Source organism: Salarias fasciatus, chromosome 13 (assembly GCF_902148845.1).
Source record: "Salarias fasciatus chromosome 13, fSalaFa1.1, whole genome shotgun sequence".
Taxonomy (NCBI): Eukaryota; Metazoa; Chordata; class Actinopteri; order Blenniiformes; family Blenniidae; genus Salarias; species Salarias fasciatus.
The window spans coordinates 5,761,249-5,777,058 of NC_043757.1; the positions used below are offsets into that span (position 1 = coordinate 5,761,249).

Here is a 15,810-nt window from a genome sequence, read left to right on the forward strand (position 1 = left end):
TCTACTTTTAAGATAAGTCTCAAGTCCTTTGTTTTTAATAAAGCTTACAGTTAGAGTTGATCAGGAGAGTCTGGGCCATTTTCTTGTGAAGCTGCTGTCGGTTTAGACAGCTGGGAGACATACGCCGAGCTTCTTTACTATCTAAATCACCATGTTTCACTCTCACAGGCCACTAACATCCCCTCTCTGAATCTTCCCTCTCCGACAGTGGAGCTGGACGTCTGTGGTCGGAGTCTCCTGCCCCGTCACATCTGCAGCGATTGGATTTATGTCTGCTTGCTTGTCCCGTTAAATCCTTTACTGAGCCTGGTTGTGCAGATTTCTTCCATTTGAAAGTGGTGATGATTGTGTTTCCACCATCGCCTTTGCTTGCCAACATAGAATTTTTGGGTTTTTCTGTTAAAGTGTATTGAAATGACTGCTGGATTTGACACCATAGAAATGAAACTGAATCAGTGATAAGGAAGCAATTGTCACACGTGGGTCAGAAGATGAGGATTCAGATGCCTGACGCTACAATTGTTGGTGAAAAAAATAATTAAAAACTGTCAGAATAAGAAACAAAAGTGGACAGGTCAAGTGCGCAAAATCTAGCAATGCAACAATAAGCTGCAGACAGGGTAGAGAGTGCGATCAGACCGACAACCAGAGCAGCTGAGAACAGCCCAATTTATAGCCGAGGCACCAGGTGACGACACACACACTCTGGCACAGGTGAAAGACATCAGGGTGGGGAAACGCAATCAACCGCGAGGAAGGGAAGCCAAGGAGCCTGAAACAAAAAACAGAGCTCCACTCTTCCAAAAAACACAAGACCGAACATGAAGCTGGCAGCAATCGTCTGTTCACGCTGCAATGCGATCATGGACATTTGCTTTTAAAATGCAGAAATTTCTTTCATGTAATTAATAATTCTTAAAGACAATTTCCAATAAATCTGAATGGAGAATTTCAACAAATGTAAAAAAAGAGAAAGTTTCTGTGTTTTTGATTTGCTGTGGTGGAAACTATAATTGCTTTTTATTTCTTGTTTAATGTAGCTGTAGATGTGCTGGTCTTCTACCAGTAGAGTTTGGCGTAGATTTCTGTGTGTTTGTGGTCGTCTGTGTTTATGTGTTTGTCCTTTAATTGAACGAAAGCCTTCGAGCAGAGTCAGTTAGGATGAACTCCAGCACCCTGTAACCCCGAGTTATAGAAACGATATACAAGCTGCATGGATGACATTAGTCGGTGGATATGATATTGGTGAGAATAAACTGATGCAGCCAATTTTATGGAGCGGAAAACCAAAGCAAAGAAATAATACATGTGTTGATGTGAAGCAGAAGGGAAAAAAGCCTTTGATGAGGTGAAACGAGCTTTCAGAGAGAAAGTTAAGATTAATTGGAGCAAAAAACTTTCGATCTGTGTGTAATTGCCTCCAAACAAACCCTCTGTTCAGTCATTCGATCTGCTGTCAGTACAAATGTCAAACAGAGTAGTTTTAGTCAACAAATTAACAAAGTACATACAAATACTAATCTAAACCGGTTGGAGAGGAAACCTGAAACAAAATGCATTTTGCAGCTGTATATGTTAAAGCAAGGACAATAGACTGGAGGCCTGTCCGGCGTGTAGCTTCAGCTTTCACGAGAACGTTTTCAAGTGAAGTGCATTGTGGGATTTGCTAGTTTTAGAGTTGAAAGTCATCCGGAATAACAGTCCAACATCATCTTCTGTCCATACAAAGGTCCATCTAGTCGCCATTGTTGGAGTTTATGGAGTTTTGTTCTGTGAGCTCTTGTATGTGTGGTTTCATTCCCAGAATAACCAACAACACCCCCTAGTGGCCAGCATGCTAACTGAACGCTTTTACGTGTAAACGCATAATGAGTCAAAATGTTCACAAATGCAAAACTTTCCTGAAATAAAAACACAAAACAAAACATTTTCACTTGAAATATCGCGTCAACAAGGCCTTATTTAGGTTGTAAAAAAAAAAAATGGATGAATACTTTTGACGTGTCAGATCACAGTGGACTGATCAATTTATCTGTCCATCATGAAAATCATTGGTATAGAATTGACTTGAGAAAACTCAGAAGTCTCACTCAGACCTTTTATTTTGGCTAAATTCATCATCACAGCGAATCCTCTAAACTGAAATCTAATAAAAACCATCCAGTAGAAATGAAATGGAAGAGCCATATTACTTGTTCCCAGCTTAACTTACTGGGCAAACCCCTTTAATTACCATGGCCTCTCTGACCACCTGAAGCATTGTGGGAGACTGCAAAGGCCACGTCTCTTGTTGCCCCCCCGCCCGCCCCCCTCCACTCAACACTATTAAAAACCTGGAGCTCCTGGAGGAAACACCCACTTCCTCCACATTCCTGAAGGATTTTCCATACGGAGAATAGTAAACAAACCTGTGAACAAAGAGCGAGCGGGGGGATCTGGAGGGAGGGAGGGGCCCGCAGACAAGCTAATGTTATTTCCTTCATGTAGTAAATCAAACTACAGAGCGTGCAGGAGGAGGAGGAGGAGGAGAAGCCGGCTTCTTTTGTGAGTCCACCGAGGTGTTTACCATCAGCAGAGATGGCGGCGGGAGCGTTGAGGAGAACAAAGACCTGGGCACAGGCCGGGTTCTGCCTCCTCCTCATCCTCCCCTACTTAACTTTCCCAGCTGCCTCAAACACACAAACAGCGCCTGGCACTGAGCGGAGCGGAGCGGGGAGGAGCGAGGAGCTGGCAGGGGGAGGAAGGGCTCCTTATCTGCTTCTGGCACGGGAACTCCTGTTTCTGTCTCAAACCCTGGGTTTGAACTCTGCGCAGAAGAAGAGCACATGTCTGTGTGAGCGTGGATCGTTGGGTAAAGAAACAGACTCCTCAGTGTTGAGTTATCGCTTTGGGAAGCTCCCGATGTGTCTGGGACACGAGGTAATGGTCTGATCCTGAGAACCCACCTGCACCGGGGGGTCGTGCCAGCCTCCAGCTGTTGACATTTAAAAGTGCTGATTCGGAAGATTTTTTTTTTTTTTTCTTTTCCCTCCCCACGGGCACACACACACACACATGAACACACACTGATGCATCCAAAACCTTGGCCTGCCCGAGTCACCTCTGAGAAGGCAGCTTCCTTCTTCAAAGGTCGCTCGGCCCGGTGTTGACAGTTTCAGAGGCCATGTAAATCCAACATCCACGAGCATCCAGGAACAATAAACCCCCCCCCCCCCCCCGTCCCAGTCCAGGACCTCTGAACAGCCGTCTGTCATGGAGGAATGTACGCATGACTCATCTTCAATCCTGCTATCGAGCAAGGGCCCTCGAAATGTGAGTCCTGACCTGCGGCTTGTACTCTTTTTCTTTTCTTTTTTTTTTTTTTGTCCTTCTTTCTTTCTTTGCTCAATCCCTTTGGCAGAGGCCGGCCCGTCGTTACACAGATCCTGCCCCGGCTTGCTCACAGGAATGTACTATTGAGAAAGCGCTGCACCGCAGAAACCCTTCCAGCCATTCCAACCCGTAATCAGATCCAGCCTGTCATCCCCCATCCCGTCTCCAATCTCTCCCCCTTCCCTCGCTCCAGTCCCCGTCCCTCTGTCCAAATGACATGCACACACGCAGAACACAAACACCCACACAGAGGAGCAGCAATCAGACACCCACACCGAATCGCACACCGCAATTTGTAGACACGTAAGCTTTTTCAAAACAATAAGTTACATGGAAATGCAGCTCCGACTGGGGAAAAATGAGGAAAGACTTGGTTGATATCATCATTAAATCCATGTATTCTTCATATTCTCACCATTTTTGACATATTTCCTTGTAACTGAGAACTTGATACCTTTTAAAGTTCGATCATCGTCGAAGGCGTCAGGAAGCTGTAAACATGTCGGTGCGAGTCGTTTCATTTGTTTTCTCAAGACCGTTAAGCTCGACGTGGACTTCATACCAAAGAGAACAAATTATGTGTTTAGCTGGAAAGCTACGTTAGCCTGTCAAGCATTTCTATTTTCTTGATGTCTCAGTTACTTCAGGATCATTTCATGCGGAGAAATCTCATGAGAAGAAATGCTTTTCAAGCTAGTGTGCCGAATAGACCTGGTTTACTCAGAAGCTTCTGTCACGTTCTGTTTTGACTGTGAGCTCGTTCTCTTCTTAAGGAAATGCTCCAATTCAACAAATTTACCATCAAATGTTGACTCAGCATCTTTCTCCAAACCTCGGACCTGAATGCTAACCTTTCAGGGTTTGTGCTGTGGCGACTATCGTCACACAGCAGTAATGTTACAGTTTGTCGAAAGTTTGCATGTTATCCCCGTGCCCGATCAGGTTCATTAGGCCTTTAGGTGTATTCATAGTTTGGATTCTTATAAACAGGCCTGTTTATAAGAATCCAAACTATGAATTATCCCTGTGCCTGCGAACCTGGATTTCAACAATCCAAACTCGTGTTTTTAAGCTGATTCGTGGCCATATGAACACTATTTTAAAACCTCATTTAAACAGCCTCATGTGGACAAAATTGCTAAACATGTTTATTTACACTTTCTGGGATCCACAGCAGACTGGAAAAGTGCTTTTTTTCTGCTATTGTATGTTCATAAGTTTCACCAGTCGAATCTTCTAAAATCACACCTGCTGCAAATTTCTATCGATCCACTTCTTAATCCGCTTCATACAGTTCAGGAAACTGAAGCTGATCGCAGTTAACAACAGGTGAAGGCAGGTTACACCCTGGACAGGTTGACAAATAGAAAAACAAACAATCACACACACTCACATCTCGGCAATAGCCTCGCAGAATTTCTATCTCACACACAGGGAGAACATGCAGACTCTACACAGAAAAGCTGATAATTGAGGTGGGACTGAGAGGTCATTATAGTTCATCAAAGTTTATTTTCTTTGCAGGAGAGTTCATTGGGAGCGTCTGAGGCACCGCCGATCATTCGGAGGGAATCTTTAAGGAAATGGAAACATGAAGAGGTTTAACTGTGTCTGCATGCTTTTCCGTAGCTTTAATTCTTGCCTGTTCTCCTCGTTTTAGGGGCCAAGTGTTTGGTTTTACATGCTAAGTTAAAGTCTTAGCTTGACTTTAGCACCCAGATAATGAGTCAATCTCTCCCTCCATTTATCTCCAACCACCACATCTCCTCATCTCTCTCCACCTGACTGCCTGTGATTGCGGCTGAGCCTTACCTCTTCATCTCTCCATCTCCAGACCTCCCTCCCCCGTCTCCCCGCTCCTCCTCACCCCTCCTCCCGCTTCCCTCCTGTCTCCTCGAGATGGGGGATTATTTCTGTAAGCTCCCCTTTCCCTCGTCTTCTCCTCCTCTCAGGAAACTCTGACTTGCGCAGCTATTTCACTGGCTTTCAATAAACTCTTGGATCCTGCAGCCTCCTCTGAAAACCCACAGCTTCGATTTCACAAAATGAAGCGCCGCACAACCCTGGGCAACCGAAAGGTGTTTTCAATAATTACTTATTATATGTGTTTGGCGAATCAGAAACATCTGCGGCGAATTTGACTGAAAGAGCCCCAAAACATTCCTAAAATAGGAGTGACGCACGCAGCGCTGTGAGACACACACTGTCTCTCAGCTCCTGACACACACACACACACACACACACACTCAGGAGGGCTACACTGCGCCATTGTCAGTAAGGGTCTATTTGTGGGCTGTTTTTTTAGCTGGCCACAGCTGCGGAAATGAATATCAAATGCGGTTCTGCTCACATAAATCAAAACCGTTTGCCGTGTTCTGACTCTCTTTCCTCCGTTTAAAGTCAATCCACTGGGGCAGTGTGAGTTACACTTACACCCCACGGCTTAACTCTTTCCTCCGGAGCAGTCACAGAAGAGCGTTCAGGAGCAGGAGGTTAAGAAGACGGACGCGGGGGGGAGGGAGGGTACGGTAAAGCCTGTTTTGCACGTGTATCCTATATTATGTGTGGCAAGGAGAAACCTGACAGGGCAACATTCAATACAGGAAGTGTGGGAAAGAAATGGTACCATGATTACAGATGAAGTCCCACAGTGAAAATAAGTGTTGTACACGGACCACGAATGTGTATCTCTTGGTGTCTCTTTCATGTTTTCTTTGTTCCTCTGAGCTGGGTTCGCCACAGCCCTTCCAGTGTCGGTACGATACCTCCTCAACCAATACATCTCATAACACGGCCGGGGTGAGATTAGAAGTGGGTTTAGGTTTGGATGGGGGTAAAGTTCAGCGGATATGAACATGTTTTGACTTTTCAGTTTGAGGAATTCCTGCGTAGATATTTTTTGGTGGAAAAGTCACTATGGTCCGATACTGTCAGTACGATCAGGACTATCATCAATACAGGCAACAGTTAAAGTTGATTCCTGGACAATGTGGTGCAAGTATTGAAGAACTTACTGTTTCTTTTTAATATTTCTACTGCCCTGTTGTGGGAACTGTGAAAACCACAAATATGGCTCACATTACGTTCCAACCAACAACATGCTTTCATTTCCTGGTAAAACTGAAAAATAGAAAACCTTACCACCAAATTTAGGACCATGGTCCTTCCATCCATCAGTCTATCCGGCCATGACATGTAGCATGTGGTCAGAGGTTTCTGATGGCTGTGCTGACCAGACGCAGGGACGTTCGGTTTACCTGCATTATCAGCAGGTATGTATGAAGAACATTTAGGGCTGATGTTGGGCTAAAAGCCAAAACCCGAGGGGGGAAAATATCCTGTTTTATTCACATTTAATGCTCAAAGTGGAGTATTTGGCAAGTTGAGGAACTGTTCAGTGTGTTTTGACAGGCTGTTCTGTTTTTGATTTTCTCTCTGGTTGCTTCTTCACCAAGTAGATTCCATCACGATCCTGCATGTCTCTCTCTGCGTTGTGGCATTGTGTCCACAGATGTGCTTTCTGTTTGCACTACAGAGGTTTCTGCCACAGCGCCGCCATGCTAGCTGCTTTTCTAATGGCTGCGCTGATAACTCGTTATTTGTTTTTATTGGCGAATGTCTTTTTTCAAGCTGACTTTGATGACTTCTGTTCTATCTCGTGGAGAAATAGTTTCCACTGACAAAGAAATGAATACTAAAGTCACCCTTAGTAGAGCTGCATGGAGGATTTTTGCTGGCAAATACACAAGTCAGTTCCAGTAGCTAGTTTTCAAAAAACCCCAATAAAAATATGGCCTTTTGCAGAAGGACTGACTGCGCCACTTTCAGATGTGACCACACCTGCTTTATAATGGAAGACGTAGATTCCCGTCACACTGTGACAATCAAAACACTGTGCCTGGGTGTGTATGCACTGGTTTTACTGCCTTTGTGGGGTTCAGAACCTGCCAGTGCGCCACACTTGTTGGGTCCAGGCTACGTTGTGAGGACCATTTGTTGAATATTGTTTATATATGTGGTTTGTGTGGTTTCGGGTTATGGTTCGGTACTTTGTGGTGACTATTAAGGGAAGAGCCAACGGAATGCAGTGTGTGTGTGTGTGTGTGTGTGTGTGTGTGTGTGTGTGTGTGTGTGTGTGTGTGTGTGTGTGTGTGTGTGCAGGTGAAGGAGGGCGTAGCAGCAAAAATCGCCGGAGGTCCTCCTGGTCTGGGCTTTACCTCTGCTTTTCTGGGATTAGAGGGGATCCAGCACTGTCCAAATCTTATCCTAACCTAACGGCCGGACCAAACCAACACACACACTCCAGATCAAGCCGCTGGACAATGGACCCGCCTGTCTGTTGGTTTAACAGGTCTGGATGCACACTAAAGGGGGATTGGGGAGGCCTGCTCTGATGTCCAGGGGCCTGGGAGGGGGAGCATGAAGCTGAAGGGAGTGTGTGTGTGTGTGTGTGGTGTGTGTGTGTGTGTGTGTGTGTGTGTGTGTGTGTGTGTGTGTGTGTGTGTGTGTGTGTGTGTGAGTGAATAGAGAGGGTCATGTAAGGCCGTGTATATGAGTGTGTATGTTTGGGACAGTGGAATGTGAGGGAGGAGAAAGGGGGGCCATGCAACAAGGGACATCCCATTAATACCAGGCCTAATCTCCACCCTGGGCACCGACTACACACACACACACTCAAACACACACACACACACGGTAAGAGCTGTCAAATCCAAGTTTTTATTTCAAGGTAAAATGGAAATGTTTCGTGTGTGTGTGTGTGTGTATGAATGAGTGACACAACCGGATTCATCCAGAGCACACACTCGTTCATCAGTGCAGCATTCTGTTTTCTGTATATTCCTTGTTTTTTGCGGCTCCTGTTGACACACAGCCTGTTTACCTTCCAGACAGCCGAGGTTCGACTGCGTTACCCAGTGACATTTGAAGTGTTGCTCTTTGAGCCGCTACCTTAAAAACACCAAACTCCTCCAATGTTTTTCCACTCAAAAACACAAACAGTCCAACTGGAAGGGGTCAAACGCCAACTAAACATGCGAAATGAGGTGAATTTGTTTGTCAAATTAATTCACAGTCAGTATTTTTGTGGAGCGTAAACATTGGTGCATTCATAAGGTGTTCATCCTTCAATTTCCTGCCAAATCATCTGGTTGAAAAAATATCTTTCAACAACAATTGGAGAACGAAGCAACACCTTAAATCTGACTGCAATGATGTGGTAAGTTGTTGAAAAAAATCCTAATAATCCACTTTTTTCATTGCTACGAATGTTATGGCTAGTTTGTGTCAATATCTTACAGATTTATTTTATTAATTTGCAAAAAAGCTTTTTCTGAAAAATGGAAGTTAAACGATTTCTAATTTTTGCAAGTAACAATAATGAAACAGCGATTTGAGAAAAAGAATGTCTCTTTCAACTAAAAAAGCAAAAACAAAACAGTATTTTGTTACTTCTGATTAATTTTAGCTTGGCTACAAACGGCACGCTGTTTATGAGTTAAACTACAACTGGCCTCAGGGGGCAGTAAAGAAAATCGTTTAAATTAAAGAGAATTTGGGATTTGTCTTATCATGAATGTCTTATGAAACATAAAGGGGAAAAATAGTTCATACAAGGTTTGTTTACTCTGTTTCTTGATCGACTTGGTTTTTATTCAGCTTCTCTGTAGCAATACTGCCATGAGTTTGGTAGCAGGTTTTTTTTGTTTTGTTTTTTTTCTTTTTTAACTGTTCATCTCAAACCAAATCAAAGCTACAGGCATCTGTCAGCACGCTACGCTCGACATTTGTATCGAGTTACTGTGCTTTAACAGAGTTTTCGAGAAGGCTCGTTTCTCATCATCCAGTTTCCCAAACTGGCAAACGACTTTTTTTTTCCTCCCTTTCTGTTTCATATGTGGGTGCGGATGGTCAAATAAACTCCAGATTGCACCTTTAAACTGCGCTCGGTGAAAATGACTGCTTGGTCCGCACTGCGCTGTCAGGCCTCGTAAATTTCCCCGCAGAGCATGTTCTTTTCATGCGGCCTAATGTGTTTAAGCCCCAGGTCTGGGCAACATGTGCATGCTGGTGCCTACTTGTGCTGTGTCGCTGAGCGCACGCACTCTGGCACTGAACCCCCACCCTGTGCAAGCCCCCCACCACCACCCACCGCAGGCACCCTTATGAAGCGGGGCAGGTTTACAGCTGATGCTGCGCTGTAATTGGAGTGATAATGCAGCAGCGTCACTCTTTTGCTTTGTAATTAAACTATTGTGGGGGTGTGTGAAGTGTGTTTATTGATGCCTGTGTGTGTGAGGATACAGTAGGTGAAGGACAGAGACCCCCGTGATGTGAAGTGCCCTCCTTGGAGCCCAGAAAGGTAACAAAAACAAGTCCGTCGGCGGCACTGGAAGGAGTGATGTCAGCCTCCCCCCCTCCAAGGACACACAAACTACCGAACCCCCCCAGTGGACCATTCCCATCAGACAGTGCTGCAGCGATGCGGCCCACCTTGGCCGCCGCTTATGAAACTTACAGCTTCCTCCACTTTGCTCTCCAACACTCTGCTAAACTCAATGGTCACATTCATAGCATCGAAACATAAAACGCTATTAATAAAACAGCAAGGGCCTGCTGAGTGACACCTGCCCGTGCTCTGCCAACGCACACTGGGGTCCCGCTCCAAGTGTTATCATAGTCGGCCCCGAGGACGATGTAATAAAAAAATACATATAAATACCAATCCTGGACAGGCCACTGGGGAGGATACAGCTGCAGGCATTTAACGCAGGGCAGGATGGCAGGGCAACAAGTATAACAGCGTCTGCAGCCAGGTGTATGAGTGCACGGGTTATAAACACCCGGCGAAAAGGAGAGCGCTCCCGGGCGATAGCCAGCCTGAATATGGGGCAGAAGAGAAAGGCCAATGGAATAACACCAGCGACCTGAAGCAGCCAATGGAAAGTGAAGCAGTGCCATGCTAGTGGACGTGCCAGAGAGCGCACAGAGGGGAGGAAGGAGCTGGTGAATAAGACAGCGACGATGACGAGTCCCTCAAACGAGGAGGAGGGCGGTTAAAATTACCCCAAAACTGTGTAATTTTATCTGGGATGACCCATATAGAGCGGCATATCGTCAGCAAATTATCAAGCCAGGCTTTGTGATCTTTATGTCAAATAAAGTATTCATGCTATTTTGAATGTAGGCAACACATAAATGAGGAATCAATTTTCAGACCCATAACTCATAAAGTGACTCGTAGGATATTTTAGACAAATTTTGAATTAAAGTTGTCTCAGAAGTAAAGATCTTTAGTTTGATGTCACAACCCTTCAAAAAACCTTCTTATAATTAAGGGAGAAAAGAACCTTAATAGGTCTCCAGCCTATAACAACAGAAAGACAGAAACAAACAGCCACACAAACTCAATTAACCCCAAATCCATATTTTCTGATCATGGGAGGAAACTAGAGTATTCTGAGTAAGTCCATGCACATATAACTGAAAATTCAAGAACGTCACACTACTAGTTCTTCATTAATTCTGTTCTCCTACACTGATTGTTTTATTCCCAAAAGACAACCTAATCACAACATTACTCACATTGTAGTTCCAGAGTTTCACGTCTCTCTCTGTTTGAGGTGCAGAGGGAAGGAAGGGAACTCAATGTCTTTGGCTTCAAAGTGGTTCCACTGACGTCACAGCTTTGCCCAAACATTTTTCACCAAAAACTATAATCAGTTTCATGAGTATGTCATGAAATATCACAGGTGAGATAAAGATTTTAGGACTCGGCCCTTAACATCAATTATTAAGTTACAAGTTCTTTATATACATCTATATATGGAGAATAATTACACTCCAATACGCCCCCTTGTGGAGGTCTGCAGTAAACTTCCAGTTGTACGATGTATGTCATCGGTTCTGGTTATAAACTGCTTTCACGAAGATAATGAGCTTCAGCTTTGCCTGTAATTTTTAGAGAGGTCTTAATTCGACCACATAATAGACGTTTCCTGCGGTGTTTCTGCGGACTGCATTTTATGGAGGAGTGTTTCCAATATTTTGCCCACCCCATTACCTTGCATGACAGGGCGAGAGAATATCAGACAATACTTTTTAATATAATGCAATCCAGCGGCTGCACCAGTCATGACATACTCAATAATCTCACGGACCCTAAAAGAGGCCGAAAATATGAAGGCTTGTCACCCGCTTGCTCATGATCTGACAAATGAAAACTCCAGTGTTGCACGTACAGAGGTCAGAGGTCACATGTTGAGTTGGAGTCAGAAAACATGAGTTTTCAGTTTGAATTTACAGCTGTGACTGCAATGAGAAGATCAAGATCCAGGTCTGTGGTATTCTCACACCCCACACGTCACTCCGTACCATCCATCAGCACTTAGCTTTCAGTGAAACACAGAATAATGTGAGGTGGGGGGAAGCAAGACAACCCCTCCCCCCGCCCCCCCTCCTTTTTGGACAGATCATAGATTGTGGTGTATTATGGAGCCTGAGCAAGACTGTGCAGCACCTGTAAGTCCACTTGCCTCCTTGACTGTAACTGCAGGCGAGGGCGGGGGGTTGGGGTGGGTGGGGAGTGGGAAGGGTGGGCTGTGAGAGTTTTCCCAGGCTCCGCTAAGGTGAATATAAAGGCTGCAGTGTTCCCCCTCCGACTGCATCTCCTGCTCCATCTCTTTGAACTGGGCGGTCATGTCAGCAGCTCCCGGCCCCCAGCCACCATACCGCCCTTCATGTGCCCACGAGGGAGCGATAGGCTGGGCGCCGACAGATCCGCACAACATACAGGACCAACGCGCGCACACACACACACACACACACACACACACACACACACACACACACACACACATAGTGGGCTGTGCCCCGTCTACTGACTGGAGACATTAATACAGACATGATCAGAACATGAGACCATGAGGATCAGCAGGAATGAGGCCTGTTACATGTCGTCTTGTATTTGGGAAGCACGCACACACTTCAGCCAATACTGTTACTGTCCTCTCATCGCCATGTAACTCCATAAAATGCATCACTTTTGAAATAACATACATGGAATCTGTTTTTGCCACGGTCATCACCACTCCAACTATGTTTGATGAAAGTCCCAGTGACTTCTAGCATTAGATTCATAGCATACCCTATGTTCGGTGAGTTTTCGTTCCGTGGTCTTCATATTGAGTTCTCCTTCGATGCCATTTGTGGTCTTAACATGCAACACCCAAAGCTAAAGAAAAGAAAACAGACATTTTGAACTATTTATGGCTGCAAAAACCGAACAAGACACACCTGGGTTACTGTAAACATATGGTCCAAAATGTTTCCTTGCCCGCATGACGAGTGTTATGATAAAACAACTAGCTCTGTCTCAAGGTTGAAGGTTTCATACCAAGAAATTACACAGGTTAGGAACAGAATGATCAAGGCAAACATGAGATGGTTTCCAAACCCAACCAAGTTATATTGGTTTCACCGAACAAAAGAGCAACTCTATAACAATCTTGTCATGTTTGTTACTGTTAGAATACTGTGGAAAAGCGACCTGAGAAAAGTCTCCCTGAGAGTTTGAAGGGGTCATACTGCTAGCATCATGAGCTTAAACCTGATTCATTAGAAGATAAAATGAGATCAAAGAGCCCTAATCTTTACAATATTGAGAAAGTTTTTGTGTGTGAGAGTCCGAGTCTGAAAGAGCTATCTTCTATGTGTGTTGCTGGATGCATCTTAAGGTGAAGGAGCTCTGGAGCCGATCCCAGCTGACTGTGGTGAATTCAGAGAACACCCTGAACAGGTCACCTGCCCATCACAGGCCAAGCCCAGCGCATGTTTTTGAACTGTGGGAGGAAATAGCAGTACAGAGTGTTGAGGTCAGGAAGTCAAGACTTTTTATGGTTTCGTCTTTCGGGTGATGTTTTGGCAGCATAATTCATATTAGGGCAGTAGAACTGCTTGCTGCAAGTGTGAAATGACTGCAAAACCGGCACCTCTAAGTCAGAGTCCATATTTCTCTAGGCTCAGGTGGCACCACAGAGTAAAAACAGCATGCCTTTTATCATGTGGAAACATCTGCAGTGACCGTGACCCTGGCCTTGAGCACACAACCTTCTGATTTACATCTACAATCTACGATTGCACCACAAAAATGTCCTCTATATAACAGCCTGCTGGTGGACATGGAACCATAGTTTTCACACACTGATCTGAATGCATATTCCCTGAAAGCTAATAGAAACATTAAGACTGACTCTAAATATTGCCGCTAAACAAGATGAATGTATCAGTGGGCATAAGCTCCTCAAGTAGACGCTGGCTTGCCTATATAAAAGCTGATCTTCATCAACCGCACCTAGAGAAAGAAGAAAACTTTATGATGTGCTCCCAGATATGTTGCCATTGCGCCAGACATACATCTACAAACCAAACAGGTGTAGTAATGCAGTCAAGGAAAAAGGCTACAAAACAATGTGTGAATTAAAGTGTAGCTTTAGAGGTATGAGGAAGCTTTTCTGAAACTTTTTAACAGAACTCCAGATACGGCCACAGTTATCATACAAACAAACTGACCCTGGCTGATGTGAACACAAACAGCTGCTCTGGAGTCAGACACACTGCCAATGGACCACAAAGTAACAATACTAGTTATCAATCAGTTGGTGGAAAGTGGACTGACAGAGTAACCTGGGATTGATTGGATCATTCCTGTCCTGGAGGGGGACTCACCGTGAACCACTCAGGCTAACAAAGTGACAACAAATTGACCCTGACGTGATTTGAACACGCAACCTTCTGATCTGGAGTCAGACGCGCTACCGTTGCGCCACAGAGTCACACAACAGCTCCTCATACTGCCGTGTTCTCGTATGAAAACACAGGATATGTCATACGTAACATTACCAGTGTGCATCGCGTTTCCAGTTAGAAGAAATGCCAGTTTGAACACGGTTACACAATTTTTCCAACTTTCCCAAGACACTATGGAAAATAACAGGGTCAGCAGAGACATATAGAAGCCTGGACAGAGGAGACCGTCCAGCAGAAGCTGACGAATCACAGCAGGACGTAGCCATTGAGCAGACGTGATGGTGAGGTTGAAATACAGCTGATCGCAAATGGTTTACTCAAAACACGTGATAGGAATAAGTGTAAACACTTAGCACCAGGGCTCAATACATGTGATCAGATCACCCGAAATGCACGTTAATGCCAGATGTGAATGGGATCAAATAGAGCCTGGTTTCAATTTACCACCTTAAAATCTGCTCAATCAGGTTCTCCTGTGTCCAAACTGGTCCTAACCAAGGATCAAATTTGACTTACCGGTGTATACGTTCTCATGCCAAGTTCATTTTCGTAAATCCCAAAGTTTGCATGCAAAGTGGAGTACGCATCTTTCAGGATTTGTTCATGTGAGAGCAGCCTCTATAAGAGAGGCCTGAGATCAGGGCTACTCAACCCGGGTCCTCGTGGGCTGCAGTCCTGCATGGTTTATCTCTCTCCCTGCATCAGCATTCCTCAATCTGGTGTTGACCCTTCATCATGCTTAAAAAAGCCCAGTGAAGCCCTGATTATAATCAGTTGTGCTTCAACTAGAACACGCAGCCTTCTGATCTGGAGTCAGACATGGAGTCAGACAGAGAGGTGACAGGAAAATCCGAGGTGTTGGTGGACCACTGACCGTTCAAGCTCTTAGCAGATGTGTAGCACAGAGGTTGTTCGACATTATTGGAAACAGTTCAAATGATTGGATAATGACAAGCAAAGTCACCTTGAAACACAGAGGTCATCAAAGTGACGGTGTTACTTTAAACAAAGAAACTGACCCTGACGTGATTTGAACACGCAACCTTCTGATCTGGAGTCAGACGCGCTACCGTTGCGCCACAGAGTCACACATGAGTGCCTAATTTTGCAGGCAGTTTGGAGGAAAATACAGCAGAACCACTACGTGAACATCACCGTTAGTCTGGAGAACTTGGACTTGGACCACCTGGATATGTGCAGGTCCTGATGGACTCTGTGCTGCGGACACAGAGGGACCGTCACTGCAATCAATGAAGTCATGAGTCACGTGTGCAATGTCTGAAACTGCAGCTCAGTTAGAGATGCTGTTCAAAAATGTCTTATTGCAAAGGCCACAGGAGGCCTTCGCTTGGCCTTAAAGTCTGACATGGGATGAAATCAAATCTATGAGATGAAAACGACTTCACTTCACCACCTGATCATCAGCTCAGCCTAACACAGTAGTCTGGGTCAGAGCGGAAGACTCAAACTGACCCTGACATGGTTTCAAGAAATGACTTTATGATCTGGACTGAGAAGCACCGGCATTGCACCACAGATCACATAAAGATCTTCAGTGCCGGCCATCCAAACTGGAGGTGAACTGGCGTTGTTATATCCTAGTATACAGTATTGTTCTTCATTTCTGGCCAA

General features: G+C 44.9%; 2 non-coding genes across 2 annotated transcripts; both read right to left on the minus strand.

The window, feature by feature from the left end:
- Positions 1-14,132: 14,132 nt before the first annotated feature.
- Positions 14,133-14,204, minus strand: trnaw-cca (transfer RNA tryptophan (anticodon CCA)). The gene has a single exon. It is a non-coding gene; the product is annotated as a tRNA-Trp (tRNA).
- A 989-nt stretch (positions 14,205-15,193) lies between these two features.
- On the minus strand, positions 15,194-15,265 carry trnaw-cca (transfer RNA tryptophan (anticodon CCA)). Its single transcript has one exon. It is a non-coding gene; the product is annotated as a tRNA-Trp (tRNA).
- Positions 15,266-15,810: the final 545 nt, after the last annotated feature.